The sequence below is a fragment of the Labrus bergylta genome, chromosome 1 (assembly GCF_963930695.1).
Source record: "Labrus bergylta chromosome 1, fLabBer1.1, whole genome shotgun sequence".
Classification (NCBI taxonomy): Eukaryota; Metazoa; Chordata; class Actinopteri; order Labriformes; family Labridae; genus Labrus; species Labrus bergylta.
The window spans coordinates 18101851-18115817 of record NC_089195.1 but is presented as its reverse complement, the minus strand read 5'-3'; the positions used below and the strand labels follow the sequence as shown (position 1 = coordinate 18115817).

The 13967-nt window shown below is 40.1% G+C and overlaps 1 protein-coding gene and 1 non-coding gene across 2 annotated transcripts in view; one reads left to right on the top strand and one right to left on the bottom strand.

The window, feature by feature from the left end:
• mgat3b (beta-1,4-mannosyl-glycoprotein 4-beta-N-acetylglucosaminyltransferase b) overlaps nucleotides 1-12627 on the bottom strand; it is an 82024-nt gene extending 69397 nt beyond the window's left edge. Inside the window, exon 1 of the mRNA XM_065955524.1 lies at nucleotides 12227-12627. The gene's annotated coding sequence lies outside the window, so the exon portion shown is untranslated. The remainder of the gene's footprint in view (nucleotides 1-12226) is intronic.
• On the top strand, nucleotides 11171-11242 carry trnae-uuc (transfer RNA glutamic acid (anticodon UUC)). The gene has a single exon. It is a non-coding gene; the product is annotated as a tRNA-Glu (tRNA).
• Nucleotides 12628-13967: the final 1340 nt, after the last annotated feature.

Below are 13967 nucleotides of genomic sequence, written 5' to 3'. Positions count from 1 at the left end.
AAGCAGAGCCAGCAGCTAAGTCTGTTATCTGCTGCCACGGAGCAAGACTACAGCAGGTCTACAGATTATTTGTCAGCTGTCTAACTGCCAGAAAGCAATAGATTTGGATTTCAGGTGGTACAGATGTTGGATTTCTTGCCAAAAGTTAAATGGGTTCATTGATACCTCTCTGGTCAGTACAGTTTACAAACAAACCAAGTTGTAAGAATGACATTTAACTATTACATCTGACTATTATCAAACTGGCAGGGAGTCCAGGAAGTTGCTGTTCACAGACAGTAAATAGACTGCTCAAAGAATCAAAGGACGACTTAATTGTCACAGTACAACACCATGTCAGTTAAACTTCTGGGATATCAATCTGTCCATTTAGGGAGCACAAGTGATTCTGAACCAATTTCACCTGTTTTGGTGCCAATGAAAGTGACAACAGGTGCAACGGAGAGGCAAAAGCAAGACAGGAAATTGTTTTTTTGCATGTGGTGGCCACAGACAATTTCTCTCTCGTTCAGTGACCTACTTGTGTACTTGTCACTACTGGTAACATTACGAGCCAATCAGGTTGCACAGGTAGTCCAGCTCCTCTAGGATGGCACATCCATCAGTGCGTTCGCAAGAAGGTTTGCTGTGTTCCAAAGCACAGTCTCAAGAGCATGTCTCCATACCAGGAGACTGCCAGTAACACTAGGAGCGCTGAACAGGGCTATAAAAGGGCAAAAACCCAACAGCAGGACCGGTATCTGGTCCTTTGTGCAAGTAGTAACATCATCATCTGTAACATCATGCAGCATGTTTGTCTGTCAGTGATGGTCTGTGGAGGTATATTCTGGATGATATCCGGTATAACAGCATATCCTCAAAGCGTTTGTCAGGACAATGCCCAGCCTCTCGGTGTTGAAGTGTGTAGGCAGTTCCTGGTTGACGAAGGCATTGATGACATTGACGGGCCCTCTCGCTCCCCTGACCTAAATCCAATAGAGAACATATTGGACGCTATCGATGCATCCGACTGGGCCAAGTATCGCTACAGCCTGCCCAGGAGCTCAGTGACCTGATCCAGGTCACTTTATGTTGTAGAATTGAATAGTTGAGAGGTGCTAGAACTGAACCTTTGTACATAGCAAGGGCTAGTTTTGATTATATGTATGTGTGCTAACCTGCCAAGAGTAGAAACAAACTCTTGACAGGAAAGTATATAGGAAGGTTACCTAAAATACTGTACTATTCCTTTATTTGAAATGAAGAGAAAAACATTTAGCTTCATTTGATGATTTCTTTCTAGTTTTTTACTGAACCAGCCTTTTTATATATCTTTATATACAGAGATATGTTTTAAATTTAAATTAAATTGGGACAGTGGATGTGAGTATGTATGGGAGTTAGGGAGAATTTATTTGGGTGTGTTCTTAATTCAAATTGACAAAAGGAGAGGGCTTCAGTTGTGGGGCTCAGGTGGATGTCTGGAGTCAAGGCACTCTCTCAGACACCGGACAGGGAAACATCCCTCCATTCCTTTCTCCATCTCACTCTCTACTCTCCATTGTTTTACTCTTCAGTCACTCTTATGCAGCAATCCATTCTCCACACATTTCTTTTCTTCAATCCCAGATCTCTTTAGAATGTGCAAAGACACTTACTTACATATTTAGGTCTGACAACTGTGTTCTGTTTCCAGCTTTGGCATCCAAAAAAACCCATTGGATGCCTGATAAACATTTCTTATTTGTTTGCTCTCTTCCTCTTTCTGGAAGCCCCCATACCTCCCACACACAACACACCCACACACACTGCTCTGTCTCTCAGCATTAGCATCACTGCGAAGTGAAAAGGCCAGCATCCCCATGAGATGTGGTCTTTGTTGATGTTGTTGTTTTGAAACGTGGGGATCTGGGATGATGGTCGGGGCATCGTCGACCGTTTGAAGCCACATTGAAATAACTGGAGCAGCTCTGGATAGTTGCAGACCATAGCCTCTGCTTATTTAGCTTCAAAACATGCCTGAAGTATACTTCCTGCTTATCGTGTCAAATTCTTTCCTTCTCTGCTCTCCTTTACATGTCTGGCAGGTTCACATGCAGGACCACTAGGCTGTCCAAACATGCCAAAGAAAAATCTCGACGCCATTTCATCAAACAACTACATCCAGATCGGATCTGATATTCCATGGAGCAAACCTTAACATTCTCAAATAAATACCTCTAACCAACATGCATCTTTAAAACTGAAATTCATGAGGGATCACACACATCGTCATCAGTGCTGCCCTGTTTCACACATTCACACCTGGGAGCTGCCAGGTACAGAAACAGCCTGGTACTATTATACCACTTACTGAAATAGAGCTATTGCTGATTAATTGCCTCGCTAAAGTGCAAAATGTGAAGGGAGATAGTCATATTTTTTGCTCTCTACATCTACAAAGATGTCTTTGTTTCATTTTTCTCATAGACTGTATAATAGAAATGGATGTAACTACCGTGATGTCATTAATTTGTTTGTAGGCCCCCTATTTGACAACGTGAATTGAGAATTTTTTTTTTTCAACTGGAAATGACTGCGTTACATATCCTTGTTGGCAGGCTGCTGTAGTACTTACTTGTCAATCGGGGGTAGCCATACACTTATCATACACTGCTCTATCCTTGATTTTACTCTATATGTTTATGCTCTACGTTCATTTAACTAACTTAAACAGAGCCTTCTGTCTGTAATCTGTGTTCATTTGGTCCATATATCTGTTAGAAAATTACACACATGTCTGTATAGAAAATCAAAACTCTAAGTCAACATGGCCTCTTAAGAACTCATATCTATCAACATTGAAAACAGAAGCGAGAGAGAGAGAGAGAGCACTGTCTGAATTGCACAATTTACTCAATATTAGCTGCTTTGTATTCAAAATCAAAATGTTAGATTTTTATTAGTATTGTATCAAAGTTTTAAAATGTATTGTGACAGCTTGCTTATGTACATGGTTTTACCACATAGACTATAAAAAATGTCTTCTGCTTCTCTATAACATCCAGGTGATCACAAACCCCTCATTTGTTCATGCTAAATTAGCCCCTTACTGCCCATCAGGGATCAGATTACTCAATCCCTCATAAACTCAAACCCATTTGGGACACCTGATCAATATCTGACCCCTGAGCAGCAACCAGGGAGCCTGGGCTGGTTCTCGTGGGAAATTAGAAATGGATTCAGTGTTCTGTGGTGGGTTATTTTTTGGTTGGAGTAGATAGGAGATGAAAATGTTTCTTGTCAGTGAGGCTTGCTGTCACTGAATACGTAAGAACAAGTGCCCGGGGCAGGGTGATTCAGACGTGCTGAGGTGACGTGTAGCAGGAGTTTCCTCTGGACCATAAGATGTAACACTGACAACGCTTAATGGTCCCATCAGTTCAGGTGTTTGGGGAGGGGGGATAGGGTGATGTGCAACACTGTGAGAATGAAAAAAGTAGCCTGTAAAACATGTCTTCAACTAAGGACAGTTTATGTACCTCACCTGGATTGATTCAAAGATTGGCAAAATCGAAATCAGACTTTAATGCTGGAAGTGTCACATGGAACATCAATCCGTTGAGCCACTCAGAACTGCTATTAAGTTGGCGTAATAGCAGTCCTCTTCTATTTGTGTGTATATATACTAGGGATGGGAATTTACAGTAATCCCTGTACTTGATTACTCGAATGACCAAATGAATGAGTACTCGAGTACCCGCAGATTATTATTTTTTTTTTTATGCCTGTAAAATGACATAAACATCCAATATTTAAACATAAATATACAACAGAAAGCGATTTCAATTACCATTTTGGTTATTAGCAGGCTAATCTTCTCCGCTCTGGTTTCGTCACAATGACGTGTGCTAACAGGGCTAGCAAATGACGTGATGCGAGACTGCCTGTTTTCTGTCTCCGCTGTTTTCTCCTTGTGCGGTAAGCGCATGTGGTTAAGCATCGAACTAGTATTTCTATGGTATGCAAGTTTAACGCCACATATCTTGCACTGCACATTAACTTCATTGTTTTTGTTTAAGTACTTCCAGACATCACTTTTCTTGACTGACATGTCGCAGGTGTAGCAGACGGTTTTGTATTTGTTGTGCTGCCGTAAAACAGTTATTTTTGCTGAAATCTGGCTGGGTGTGTACTAAAGCTGAAGCCCTGGCCGGAGAAGTCATACGTTTGTATCCCATTAATTATTTCCCACCTAGTATATTCAGTTAGGCGAAAACAAAAAGCTGGGTCACACATGTAACGCTGATTGAGTTCAAGTTTTGTAGCCAAAAGCAGCACTTCCACAGGTGCGCGAGTAACGAAATGTTACTCGAATAACGGGGTCAACGGTGAGTACTCGTACCCATCCCTAATATATACGTATATATAGTAGATACGCGTGTGTGTGTGTGTGTGTGTGTGTGTGTGTGTGTGTGTGTGTGTGTGTGTGTGTGTGTGTGTGTGTGTTATGCTACTGACAACATGACACCTGCACTGAAAGTTTTGTGAAACTGATATGAGTCATTAGTGTCTCTTGGGACCATTTCACACTCTTAGTGTTTATTTCACTCTCTTTGTGAGGATGTTTGTTCATTCATCCGTGGACATCTTTTTGCATGTCTTTGACAGGGCTTTGGTTTCTATTGGTTGCTGTGCGATAACAGTCATTTTGCTCCCTTCGTGATAGTTTTGGCCATCTTTAGTCATTATTTCTTTGTGGTGATTTCAGAATTTTTGTATGTCTTCATGTATTCAGGCCTTTTTTAAAGATTGTTTCTAGTCTCTTTCATCAACATTTTGCTCCATGACTCCTAAGGCCCCTGGGAGTTTGTCCAATCTGCACATTTCGTGTTTCATGCATGCATGGTCCTTATTGCTGTTTATGAAACTGCATGTCAAATATCCAGGACCTTCATAACATCATAGAAAAGAATCCCCTGGGGAAGCAAAGCCTATAGCATAGTCCGTCAACACACTGTCCATCAATAATGGCATCTGTCCATTTCCACCCATCTACGTGCTAATTTTGTGAGAAACAACTTCATCAGCCGCAGAAATACACCCCCCTCCTCTACGTTACAGCCTTATACTGTACGTGTAGGGGTCTTCACGTCACAAGCCTCCCTGCTCCCCTCCACCACCTCCCATCATGGCCAGCTTTCATATCCCGGAATAAAATATAAATAAATAAGCGAAAAGGGAGAGCGTCTCGTCTTACCCATCTGTGCCCGTGTCGGATGTCTTTCAGAGGTTCATGGTGGATGAGAGCCCTGCTGATCCGATTCTGCTCTGGCAGTTTTGCTGCAGGAGCCGCTAAACCATCGCATTGGTGATGCTGGAGTCTCGGTGATAACCAGGGGGCCGGGGTCTCTCTCTTTTTTCCCAGGTTAGACTTCAGTCATCCGGCTGGGTTTACCCCCGACTACTCCGTTTATGCACCGGATCGGTTTCGCCGATGATCGTCCCGAGAAGGACTTAAGAGTGGATCCTGTCCGTGGAAGTGATGGCACAGCCTCCTCTCTTGCATCTGATGTGTAGCCTCTTGTGTGAAATTCTACCGAGTAAAAGGTGTAAAAGAGTGAAAATAGAAAACAGCGAGCGGCCGAGTTGCGCAAAAATGATGAGCTGAACGGCGCAGAAAAGGATGGAGATGAAGAGATGAGGAATGACACGGGGGGGGTCGATCGCCGCTGTCTGTCGTCCTATTCGCCGTTTTCTGTCGTGTTTACGAGCCGCTGTCGCCTCCTCCCTCCCTCCTTCCTTTCTCAGTCTCTTCTATACCTCTCTTTCTCTCTCTCTCTGATGCGTCTCCCTCGTTTCCGTCCTCCGCGCTGCACCCGGTGTGACGCCTTTTCCGCTTGTAAGAAAAAAAAAAAACAAGATCCCCCGCGCGCCCTCTTCTCTTTTACTCCTTTTTCTTCATCTTCTCCCTCTCTGGCTCCAAGTCAGAGTAGGGGAGGTGGAGACGAGTGAGTGTGTGTGTGAGGGGGCAAGTGGGAGAAAACGAAGGGACTGGAAGGAGGAGCCCCACGAGAGGAGAGCTCCTCCCAGTTATGCTGCTTATCAGGACGAGGGGGGCGCATCCTATGATGAGATGTAGGGAGATATAAATAAGGAAAAGGGGGGGGGGGTTGGGTTGTCTGTAATGAACTTCTGCAGGGGTCTAATCAGAGAAGAAGACTGTTATTACATATTTTGTGCAATTGCTGCTACTTCTCATGTAATTATTCAGTGAGCAAGCTCAATACTCAAATTATATCCAATCATCTATACGTTCTGCGTTAATGAAACAGCGTCAAATTCTGACCGCTGCAGAGCCCCCATGAGGTTTAAGTTAAAAACACAAAGCCGCAAAATATAGCCCAATGCAGTAGGGCTGTATTGTTTCAGGCTAATATTGGAGACCATATGTCAATTTCTTCACAGCTGTTCCATAAATTAACTCTTTGTTGTGATACAGTGTTTCACATTGTTGGTCCTTAGTCCTTTTTTAACATACAACCTCCTCTGAGATTGTGTTCTCTGCTGAAAAAACCTTTGGATACTGTTTGGTACCTGACGATTGATAAAATAGTTATGAAGTCGACCAGTTTCTAAAAGTAGTTTTACTTAGGTTCAATGTTATTTATTTTTAATAAACCAACTCTTCGGTTTCTTTAATGTCTTTCTAACTGTATCCAAAAGAATTTTCATGCTGTCTCCACATCAAAGTACATATGTGTCCTTTGCAAATAAAATTGTCAATAGAGTACACATACATTTTTAATGATAAGAATAAAGAATAATGGCCCCAACATTGAACCTTGGGGAACTCCACACTTTACCTTCATCAGTTCTGAATTTATCCCTGATTGACCTGAACATATTAATATTTTTTTTGTAAGTAACTGATGAGCCAAGTGATTGTTACTCCTCTTATTCCATATATCTGTAGATGTATTTTTAATAAGTCACAGTCAACTGTGTCAAAAGCTTTTTGTAGATCCAGGGAATTTAAACAGCTATAGCTGTCTCTTCTACAAGTTATTCGAGTGCAATTGAAGTGGTCTCGTTATTTCTAAATCCATAATATTGGACATACAGTTGTGCTTTATAAGAAATAATATTTTCTTAAGTAGTATATTTTTCCAGTATTTTAGAGAATTATAACAGTAAAGAGACCTGCCAGTAGTTGGAGAAAATGTGTTTATCTTCTGCTTTATATACTGGAAAAACCTTAGCGACTTTTTATTTGATTTGTGAAGATGCAAGTTTTCAGGGATTGATTGCAAATATATGTAAAAGGTTTCACCACACAGCCAATCATATTTTTCAACAATGACATGTCAATATTTCTGCAGTCTGTTGAGTTTTTACTCTTTAATCCATTAACAACATCAATAATTTCTCTTTCATCGGTGCCTTCCAAAAACATTAGTCTCTGTTACATTGATATTTTTATTCTATTGCTAGTGATTACCATCTTGCCAGACCTGGACCAACACCAACCTAAAATTCATTGAATGCATTAAGATCATTTCATTGATATTTTAATTGTTTTTAGTTAGGAAATAGTTTGGTTTTTCCAGACCTGTTTGTAGTAGTTAAACAGAAATGTGTCATAATGCTTCTTTTGCATCTTTCAGATAGACTTTGCCCAAGTCCTGGCTCATGATATATTTTTAAATGAGTTAATTGTCTCTTTGTAGTGATTCTACACAACACACATGACTTCATACTTCATGTAGCTAACAGGCATCTTGATTAGTGTTAAAGAATAAACAATATTTGAGAATATACCTAATTTTTCAAGCACTCATCATCTACAAAGAGACAGTTGTTAATAGAGAAAGAAAGCTAAACTGTTGTCAGATGTCTATGTTTTCCTGCATACAGACAAAGCTCAAACATGAATGGTTCCTAGCGCTAGGACTACAAAAGAAACCAGTATGCTGCTAACACCAAAAATCAAATATATGCAGATATCTAATGGTGGTTCTGGAGGAAGACTCTGGGGTTGACCATACGACAGCCTCTTCTGGAGACCAAAAATGTCTTTTGCCTACATAAATTTTGTGCCAATCTTTTAAACAGAGATAATTCAGAAAGTAAAAGCTTTTACTTTGTGCTCGAGGCAAAATCATTAAATGAGAAAATTTGAAGATAACCCATTCAATAGATACTTAAGTCTGGGTCAAAAGTGATGATCCACAGATATCCAGACACGTGCCGCTAGCATTAATACAAATAAAAACTGGTAAAAAAAAAAAAATAGAATACATTTTAAAACAGGCATCATAACAATCACTGCATGCTATGTTAACTTTTAGATTTGAGCCTTGTACATGAGCTGGATAATTCTAGGAGTCATCAGAGGCTCAGATGCACTTCTGGGAAGTTTTCCAGCTTTTGACAGTTTGTGGAGACAAACTGGTGTTTGGTAATGTTTTACAGTGCATATTTGTTATAATTTGTTCAGTACTGATGCTCCAACCGTCATAGCTAACAGTTGCGAGGCTCTGCTATGTTTAATAATAATTACTCTTGGAACAGACTTGACCTTGTTTCACATTTCAAACTATCTTCATCCAGTGGAAACATGTGTTATGATCATGAGCGGATTTTGATATTGACTTTTAAGGCACTATTGTGTTGGCCAATTGTCAAATGTATAACTGATAGAATTGACACAAAAAATATCTAAGGCATTGTTTTTAGGCTTAGTATCAAGTTACAATCAGGTATCTATCTGTCAGTCCATCTCAGTGTCCCTTCACCCTGAAAGGATCCCATTTAAAAGGCAATATATTAAACACTTTGATATTTACAACTATTTAATCACCATGTAAGAACATCCTCTAAAGGATATCAGACCAGTTTTTTTTGCAGATTAATGAGAAGGCTCACATTTAAAACCTAAAACTGTAACAGTTTGTTTGAGTGTCAGGATTCAACAGTTTCCCTTACATCATACTGCCTCTTTCCACTCCTGTCCTGTTTGTCTCAGGTTCTCTTTATTAATAATCACTTTTTTATTTATATAGCACCTATCTAAACAAGTGCTTTTAAGGTCATAGCTGTGGGTTCTTTCCTCTGTTGTTAATGCATTCAAACACACAGCAGCATTCAAGCCTTTTTCCATTATTTGCCAACAGACGAAACATACACACAGATACAAAGTCAGTCATATAGAAACTAAGCACTTGAATGAGTATCGCTAAAGACCACATTTAACAGAAGTATGCCAGAACAAAGCAGCAAGCTTCTTACGCCCATGTGAAAACCCCGCTTTCTCTAGTTTGACAACATAAGGGAAATGTGGATCTTATTTCCTAGTTGCAGTCTAGGTGACTACTGCATATACACAGTTATATGTGGCCCTCCAAATGCAGAATGTAAAATATTCAGCAAAAGAGCCTTCTCAGATGACACTGGAGATATGAAGGTTACAGAAGACTTTGATCAGGGGCCGAGGAAGAACTGAAATGTTACTGTTGGCAGAATTCACCTCCACGACCACCGAGCTTTTCCTCAGATAAAATTCCAGAGTGACAAGAGAGAAATCCGGAGTTGGAGGCAGAAATCTGGAGCAGAACTCAAGGCAGAGTTATGGAGACGCGTGCTGATAAGGAGTGCATAATCTACATAGTATGGTTTACATCTCTGAGACAAAATGTAAAAAGATTTTTATAGTGTACTATTTCTGTGGTATAAGCAAAACACTGTGGGATAGAAAAAGTAACCAAACCCCAAAACATTTATCAATGTTTCAAAGCTTAATGACCTACAATAAAAGATTCTTGGAAACACATATTCTGTCTTGCCAAGGGTTAGATGAAACAGATAAATTCTTCTGTCATTTCTGCCTGCTCAATTTTAAGAAGGGAAAGAGAAAGGGGGGTTTGACAGTTAGGCCGACCCTGGTCAATGTTGAAATAGAGATTTTTGACTTGCAGATGTAAACCTCCACAGAGATACAAGAAGCAGAGCGAGAGCAAGTGACAGACAGACAGACAGAGAGACACTTTCCTCTACTCTATCACGGATACTTTCCTCAGATGGTTTATAACGAGATAAAAATAATCAAGATATATAAAAATCCCCATCAGGCATCAGAGTGGTCATTTGTGTCCCTTGTATAACTGATAAATGATACGTTGTGTTCATAAGAATGGGATGAGAATGATAACCAGAATAGAGTTTATCCTGGACATTTTGAAGTCAGTCATTTTTCACCTTGTGTTTAAAAAGATTCATCACTTGGCTAATTTTATCCTTTTATAAATCATTTGTGTGCAATTGTGTTTAAATCAGGGTTTGAATCAAACAAAGTCTTTAACAGATCACAGTGGCCTTGAACCTTTCGCCATAAAATTCAGTTCATCCTTGAGTCAAAGTTAATGTTTGTGCTATATAGTATGTAGCTGGTTTAGGATGCTAACAAAATGAGTCTGTTGGGTTGACTGCTTCAACTGGTGGGTAGGCTGCTTCGTCAGCCATGTTACCAAGAATCACACTTTAGTGTTATCACGTCACCTTTTTATTCATTCCTTCCTCACAGCTAACTGGAATAGCATTTCATCAGCAGCCATGGAACACAACAACCAATCTCCCGCTCTTTCATCTCGACGTAAAATAGGTCGCAAAACATAACGCATCACAACAGGAAGTCACGTCATGAATAACAAAATAAGATCTCAACATGTACACTGTTCTTCAAGTGCATACAAAATAAACGTTGTATAAAACATATACATATGAACACTGTAAGTCAAACTATACATCACATCATGTATATTTATGTGAATGAGAACATTAAACTCAACAGAGTCACACCTATCACAGTGCTGCAGAGGCAGAGATGTGAATAAACATACTTTACCCTTTGAAGACTCCAGAAAGGTATTGATCCCATACATAATAACATAAAACTATTATTCATCCCTGAAACATTGTTGATTTTATTTTCATTAAAAAAAAATATAGAGAGAGATATAAGGTGCTTACTACTGATAGTCAGGGGTACTGGTAGGTGACATGACTCCCTCTGTTTCCAGTCTTTGTGCTTATCTTAGCTAACGTCCCTCTAAATCCAGCATCTTGTCCAACAAACAGACGTGAATCTGTCTGATATCAATCATATACAACTCCCCCCCATCTGACAGAAACGGTCTCCTTCTGTGAGGAGCATTCCCATATGGTCTAGCGGTTAGGATTCCTGGTTTTCACCCAGGTGGCCCGGGTTCAACTCCCGGTATGGGAACAGAGATTTTCTTTTGGGGGCGGCAGCAGCTCAGACTGTAGGGATTTGGGTTGGGAATCGGAGGGTCGCCGGCTCAAGGACTAAGTCCGGAAATTTGCCTGGTAGCTGGAGAGGTGCCAGTCCACTTCCTGAGCACTGCTGAGGTGCCCTTGAGCAAGGCACCCAACCCCCCCACCAGGCCAGGAGCGCCCGCTGTGGGCAGCGCCCTCACTCTGAGACCTCTCCATTAGTGCATGTCCATATAGTCCTGTTTGTGCATGTTTGTGTAGCATGTTCACTAGACAGAGTGTAAAAAACAAATTTCCCAATTTCTCAATTAAGTATAAATTATTATTATTATAGGAATAATCAGGAAAATATCCAGAGCATTACTCCTGAAATTATCTAGATATATTCAGGAGAGTGTATGTGAAAACAGCTACAGAGCGATTACCAGCATGCTGCCCAAACAGCCTCTTTTACTTTTTCCACAGCAATGATTCTCAATGAGTGATGCATTTAAATGTTTCAAGAAGCAGGATGAGATTTTTTTTACATACAGGTTTTTTTCAAGGATAAGATCAACAGAGGAAGAGGTTCGATGTACTGCTTTGTTCAGTGGTAGTCGAAATATACAGAAACTGGAATTTCCTCACAGGAGGTTTAGTGGTCAACAGTTGAAAGTTAATGTATGAAAATGTAACCTAATTAGCTCATTTGTATGAAATGATCCTACTTCCAGTCATTCATTTTTGCCAATTCCTTGGATTCATACAAGTCACAAATCCTATAACAATGCCTGACACATAGGTTGTATTCCAAGAAAAGAAAACTTCCAAGTGTAGTGTTTACTCGACAGAAACAAAAAAAGACCAAAGGATTTCTTCTTCACTAGCAGACTTGTGGCAGAGAAGCCGTCACTTCTGCAAACGTTCACACACAAACAGATCTTCTCCTCACACACACAGACATTTAAGTATGAATATAAACATCTTGTGTACTTACCTTTTATGATCTTATTCCTGTCTTTTCCAGTACAATCAGAGAGAATGGAGCAGCTTCAGGTAAAACACCCCTTTTTTAGGCTTCTCCTGCCCGGCACTCCTGCTTCCAGGTAACGCTAATGAGCTCTAACATTAAAAGTCATAAAATTTGAAAAAAAAAACAAAAAAAAAACAGGTGAATGTGGGCTGAGCAAATAGGCCAATCCACTCTGTCCTTACTGACAATAAACCCAGCGTAATGCTTACAATGCTTACACACCTCACAAGGTGTGTTGTGTTCCATCTCCTATCCATTGTGTTGAAATGATTTAAGTTGTCATAATATAACTACTGACTATAGCAGACTGCAACTGCTGATTCTGCATTCTGCATTGGCCTCACACTGAATAAGCCGACACCTTTATTTTTTCTTCCAACTGTTATGGCGCTTTGATGTCACAATCAAACCAAGTTTGAAATTGAAAGCACAGGTTGGTACTTGCATGTGATCTTGGGCAATATGATTTATGACAGAGCAGAGCAGGAAATCTAGCTCCACATTGCCATCTGATGGGCTGGTAGAAACAAACAGCAAAAAAAGACAACAGCTGGGGAATATGCAGCCTATAATATGACACAGACAATAGGCTACGTCTGTCAAATGAGATCAGGCAGTTTTTAGGCCTCTGATCAGTCCAGTTCTTTTTTTGTTCTAATACTTAAAACATGTGCTGTCTTTATGACTGAAATAACTGTTACAGCAGGGTCCATTCACTACTTTTTATGGATATTCTAAGGATGTTACGTTTGGCTACGACCAACAATTAAAGTGTCCATTTTTTTCTTTCTTCTGAATTATACTTTCCACTGTTTGTAATTATTATTTATGTTCTGTCTGTTGCTGTTTTTTTTGTTCACTTTTGCCTTATGTTAAATGTTCGGAATAAACAGTAGGCCTATGCAACCATCAAAATAACCCAAAGTAGGCTTAATAACTACGATAAAGCCTAGCAAAAAATATCAAAATTCTGGAATAACTTACCTTTATTGCAGTGAAGATGCCTAAAGTGGTCTTGCATCCCGCTGTGTGCTTCACAAAGATCTGAGTTGAAGGCTCCATGTCCAACTTGTCCATAACATCCTGACAGACATGAAGAAACTCCATGTGTGTCTGGAGGTGAAGACGCAGGTGTAACGTTAGCAGAAACACTCTTACAGCAACTTCTCCGAGCGTCCTCCTGCTCGGTTTTTATTTAGTTTGTTTTGGCACTTTCGGTAAAGCAAAAAAAAAAGTAGGCTATAGTCTTCTCTGGGACGGCGCTTTGCTCGTGCCGCCAAAACGTCTCTCCAGGTGACCCGCAGTAGACCCGAAGTTGCACTTTGACCTGATGTGAATGTGTTTTCATGTCATGCTAGAGAAATGTATTATTATACTCTGCACATAACAGGCACTGTCATACATTTTTCAACAAAAACAAAATTCAGTCAGTAGTTATTTTTGAAGTTATTTTTTTTCACACATTGCATGTGTTCCTCCCATCGTCGACAGGGGGTGCTGTAACAACCTCAGCACCTTATCATGCACAGGACACTTGGAAAACACACTGAAGAGCATATAGAACCAGAAAAAGCATAATATAACCCCTTTATATGTGCCGATGTGTGTGATGTGTCACCAAAGTTTGAAAGGTTTTAATATCCTTCATTACAAATAAAATATATCATAAAGGTCTTTTTGGAAGACACAAGTGTCACTTTGTGTA